General features: G+C 49.4%; 1 long non-coding RNA gene across 1 annotated transcript in view; it reads left to right on the top strand.

Moving 5' to 3' along the window:
• Positions 1 to 5,076, top strand: part of LOC105510507 — a 13,215-nt gene extending 8,139 nt beyond the window's left edge. The window contains exons 2-4 of the long non-coding RNA XR_001001569.1: positions 131 to 329; positions 909 to 1,584; positions 3,953 to 5,076. This is a non-coding gene — a long non-coding RNA (uncharacterized LOC105510507). The remainder of the gene's footprint in view (positions 1 to 130; positions 330 to 908; positions 1,585 to 3,952) is intronic.
• Positions 5,077 to 5,314: the final 238 nt, after the last annotated feature.

Genomic DNA, 5,314 nt, shown 5'->3' with positions numbered 1-5,314 from the left:
AGGGGAGGAGGGAGGGAGGAAGGGAGGGAGGGAGAGAGGAGAGGAAGGGAGGTGAAACAGTTTAAAGGAGGTGATGGGCAGGATAAGAGGAGCATCTGTAATTTCACCTTTCTCCCCCTCCTTTTCTCAGAGTCCCTCTCCTTCGGCCTGTGATTCCTCACCTGGAAGGGAGAAGAGCGGACTTCCTGCCTGGAGAACACCTTGGTAAACTACCCTTTATCCTGTCATGAGAAGGTGTGCAGCTTAGGGAAAAAGACTGTGAGCTCTGGAATCAGATGGAACTGGGTGTAAGCTTCAGCTTAGTGCCTGTTGGATTAAATGTGATGCTAGTAGGTACACATGCCTGGTTGCTGCTCAAGAAATCGAGCTGTTATTATTTACATCGTAATTTGAACTTCATTCATTCAACCCTTACTGATAAGCACCACAGGCCCTCCTTCTACAGGGCTCACCTTCAGAAAGTTCTTCATGTCTCTTACTTTCTGGTAGGCATATTCGGGAGCACATACCGTGAAGGACAAGGGATCTGGAGATGAAGACAGAGTCCTGTCCGCTGAGGGGTTCACATCTTTCCATAAAACATTCTGACCCTCCCTGTTTCTTTCTTCTCATCTCCTCCTCCAATCCCCCCTAGGCTCGGGCACTTCCTCTGCACTCTCTCTCTCTGGAAGCAGGGAGGGGATTCCAACCTCCTCCAGTCCCCTGCCAGGTATCCTGAGCCTGAGAGCCCCTCAGAGCATGGTCTGCAGTTACCTCCTCACTTGCAGGCCAGACTGAGATGCTCGCCACCTGTGATTGCCCAGGTGGAGGGGAGAGGTCAGACTCTTCCCATGGCTTCCTTTCCCCTCTGTGAAAACTCTGAATCTTTGCTCTTGATTTTTTTTAATGTGTACCCTTTTGTATTTCAGCTTCTCCCAGCCAAAAGAATAAAACTGGTGAGAGGAAGGGAAATGCAGCCTCATTGAGGAGGCCTCCGTTCTGGGAGGGCTTCCCAGGCCCAGAGAAGGGAGAAAGTAATTTGGAACTACCCAAGTATTGGTGATGCCAGGCTTCACCCTACCCTGGGGATATTTGAATCTCAAAAAGGGGGCATGGTGATCTGACAAAGCACTTGCATATATAAAGAACTCCTCCAAATCAACAAGGCAAAAACAGTAGATACATAGGCAAAAACCTTAGAAGAGCCACATCACAAAGGAGGGCCTCCAAATGGCCAAGAAGCACATGAAAAGATGTTCAACCTCATTAGCTATCAGGGAAATTCAAATTAGAACTACACTGGGATGGCTGAAAGTGAAAAGACTGATAATATCAAGGGCTGGTGAGGATGTGGAGCAACTGGAACTCTCCTATTGCTGCTGGGGAAGGGGTAAATTAATACCATCCCTTTGGAAGAACAGTTTGGAAGCATCACTAAAGCTGAACATATTCATGCCTACTCCAGAAATCCTGAGCCCAGGTACATATCTAATAGAAGTTTGTTTATAAAGGCACCAAAAGTCAATTATACAAGATACAAGAATGTTCATCGTAGAGCCGTTTGTATTAGTCGTAAACTGGAAACCACTCGAACGCCCATCAGTGGTGAGTAGATAAATCAAGTGGGGGTAATTTAGACAATGAAACTGTGTATAGCAATGAGAATGAATAAAGAACTGCCACCTGCAACAACATGGACAAATCTCACAAATGTGGTGTTGAGTGAAAGAAGCCAGATAGGTAAGACAGCACACTCTGATTCCATTAATTTCAAGTTCAAAAACATGTACGCCTTAAGCCTGTGGTGTTACAAGTCAGGATGGGGGTTTCCTTTGAGAAGGAGTGGGGCAAAAAGGGACTCTGGGAGTGTTGGTAAAATTCTGTTTCCTGATCTGGTGACAGTTACAGGTTATGTTCACTTTGCAGAGATTTATGTTGTATGTGATTGGTTAAGTTTTGCATCTTCCTGTATGCATGTTATACTTCAACAAAAAAGAAGTTTACTTTAAAAAGAGGCAAGTAGGGCTGAGCGTGGTGGCTCACACCTGTAATCCTAACACTTTGGGAGGCTGAGGCAGGAGGATCACTTGAGCCCAGGAGTTTGAAACTAGTCTAGGCAACATAAAAATATTGTTTTAAAGAAAATTAGCTGTGTATAGCAGTGTGCACCTCTAGTCCCTGCTAGTCAGAGGCTGAGGTGAGAGGATCACTTGAGCCCAGGTAGAGGGTGCAGTGAGCTGTGATCGCACTGCTGCCTCCAGCCTGGGCGACAGATGGAGACTCTGTCTTTAAAAGAAATTAAATTAAAAATAATAAGAGGACGGTAGGGGGAGAGCAGTAGGGAAAGACAATGCTCAGCCCAAAGGGGTGAGTAGGGGATTCTGCGACTGTATTTACTGGAGTTTAGAGACAGCCTCTGGGAGGGAAGGGAGGGGAAGGAAGCATGTGGGGCAGAGAGAGAGGCAGTTTCAGCGCAGGCCAGCCATAGCCTCCCCAATCCCTCAATCCCTTGAAGGAGTCCTGGAGCCAGATGAGTTCCTCAGAGTCGTCCTGACTTGGGCTGTCGTGGCCACACCTTTATACCCCAGCATTGGTCAGTCACCGAATGTGCACTGCCCAGGAAGAGGAAGGATCTCAGGCCTGCCTGCACTCTGCAGCTGAGGCCATCTGGAAGGGGCTGGCCTGACTATAGCTCTCCCAGCTTGTCCCTCCTTGAAGGGGATCTGGGTGACCACCACAGCAAGCCTGCCACCTGAGTTTAGAAGATCTGTTGGCCTGGAAAGATTTTTTTTCAGATCCCTCAGTCCCAGCACTCCTAGTCTGGTTAAATTCGTCCAGCGGGGCCCAGCACCCATAGGACCTGCTTCGCATCATAGCCTGCAGACAGGCTTCCCACACAGGATCCAATACCTGGACACACCAGAGGTCTTTGCAGTTTGCCTCTCACACCTCGGCCAAAGCCTCTCCTTGGCCTGGACTCACTTGGTGAAATCCAGCTGTCCTGTAAGACTTGAGAGTCACCTCCTCCAGGAAGCTCTCCCAGATCTTGCTCCTTCTCCCTGGAAGGCTGCGCCCTTGCTCTTCTGAGCCCCCTCCAAGCACCCTAGCACCCCGCCTTTTATAAAACTCTCATCGCACTCTTTGTTTACCTGCTGGTAGAAGCAGGCTGAGATCAATAGATGCCTTGTCACTCCTGATCACTGATACTGCATAACAGGGACAACAATTCTGATGGCTACCATGTGCTGAGCTTTTCCAGCCAGGCTGGTATTTGCTGTGCACATCCATGCCTGAATTTACTAAATCCAAACAACCAACCAACCCTGTGAGGTCAGAGTAGCTACCTTATAAAACAGGCATGCTTGCCCACAATTACACAACCACTAACTATCAGAGGTAGCTCACATGTGGGAGTCAGTTTGAAGTCCCAGTATCCTCTGGAAATGGTGGTTAGGGAAGGAGGGGAGGACAAAAGGGAAGGGAGGGGTGGGGAAGGAAAGAGAAGGAAAAAGGAAGGAAGAAGGAGCGAGGGAAGAAGAGAAGAAGGGAAGGAGGGAGGGAAAGAAGGAAGGAAAGAAGAAAGGAAGAAAGGGAGGGAGGAAGGAAGGAAGGAAGGAAGGAAGGAAGGAAGGAAGGAAGGGAGGGAGGGAGGGAGGGAGGAAAGGAGGTAGGGCTCTCTGTCCATGGCCCTGAGGACAGGCCTATTGGCAGCTGTTTCACATTTGAAGAGGGACTCAGGAAGCTATGGGAAGCTGCTGAGTGCGAGAGCATAGTACCCCAGCCCCTCCCTGAGCCCTGCCCATCTCTCTGTTTCCAGAACCTCTTGTTCTCCCTGGGATCCTGGCCTGGGGAAATGCAGTTGTCAGATCAAAGCCTGCCTGTGGGAGCAGGTTCATGGGCCAGATCTAGAGCAGGGACAGGCTTAGTTCACAGTTTTAATCCTGATGTTTACTTTCTTTCTTTCCACTCCTAGTGGCTCCCTTTGAAGAACTGCCTTGGGGTTCATATTGCAGCATCAAACAGGGATCAAAGATGCATCTTGCTTTAGCAGCAGGAGCCTGGAAAGCAGCTGAAGCCCTGGAGGGTGCCTGGCACACAGAATCTTGTGCTGAGCCCGGAGCACAATGGGAGTGGGCTAGCGGGGTGGGTTCACAGCTGGGCTGGGAGCAGCAGACATACAGGCCGTAGGCACAGACACATAAATACAGTCATGCAGATTGCAGGATGCCTGAGAGCACAGACTCTCACATGCACAAATACATGCATGATCACCAGTGTGCATCCAGACAGTAGCCCCACATGCACACACACGCATGCACACATATGATGTGTACATAGATGGACACGTGTCTATGCCCACAAACACTGCAGAGACACACACAAAAGTGTCTGGCAAGGAACATTATTTTGTCCTCAATTTTCTGCCAGCAAGAGTCTACTGACTCCGTCTCTGAAATGTCCCTACTTATTGTCCCTCTTCTCCACCTGTGCCACAGCCCTAGTCCCTGAAACTCCCACCAAGACCCCTGGGCAATAGCAAAGTCAGGACAGGATTCCTGCTCTGCCTCTACGCCACCCTTAAGCCCATCCTACATGCAAGAGCAGGAGTTATCTGGGTGTCAAGCAAATCTGACCACATCACCTCCCCACTGCTTAAAACCCTTTCCTACAGGATGAAGTTTAAATCACTTGGCATCCCATATAAGGCCCTTGACTGTCTGGTATCAGCCATAGTCTGGCCTCAGGCCCTGTCATGGAGCCCCCTGGACTCAATGCTCTGGCTGAGGGCCTCCAGGATGAAGATGCCCTGTGCAAAAGTCTCACACTTTTGCTGTTGCTGGGCTACTATGTGAAATTCCCTCCTCCCTCTTTCCACCTTCCCTATGCTGAACTGCCACTTCTCCATCCTCCATGGCCAGCTAAGCCAATACCTCCCCACTTCCTCCTGACAACCCAGGCACAGCCTGTCCAATGGCTGTCACAGCCCTTTCTTGGGCTCTCAATGGTATCATTGTCACCTGTGTGCTCATGAGCCTCTGCCACTCAACTCCAAGTACATCAAATACAGAGCCCAAAACATACTGGGTACTCAACAAATTGCTGGGTGTGAGTGAATGAATGAATTAGTCTGTAAGACAGGATCACGGTAGGTGATTGTTCTGGCTACAGAACCTGGGCATGTCCTGTATGTAACTCCTATGATCTCAGCCTCCACATAGGTAAAAAGGGCTCTCTACCTCCTGGCAGAATCTATGGTTCAGAGCATGGAGATGTATATAAATAACTGAGCTGAGTGGCTAACATGGTGGGCGCTCCACAGATGACAGCCATAGTT

Source organism: Colobus angolensis, unplaced genomic scaffold, assembly GCF_000951035.1.
Source record: "Colobus angolensis palliatus isolate OR3802 unplaced genomic scaffold, Cang.pa_1.0 Scaffold19, whole genome shotgun sequence".
NCBI classification, from domain to species: domain Eukaryota; kingdom Metazoa; phylum Chordata; class Mammalia; order Primates; family Cercopithecidae; genus Colobus; species Colobus angolensis.
This window is presented reverse-complemented; position numbering and strand designations above follow the sequence as displayed.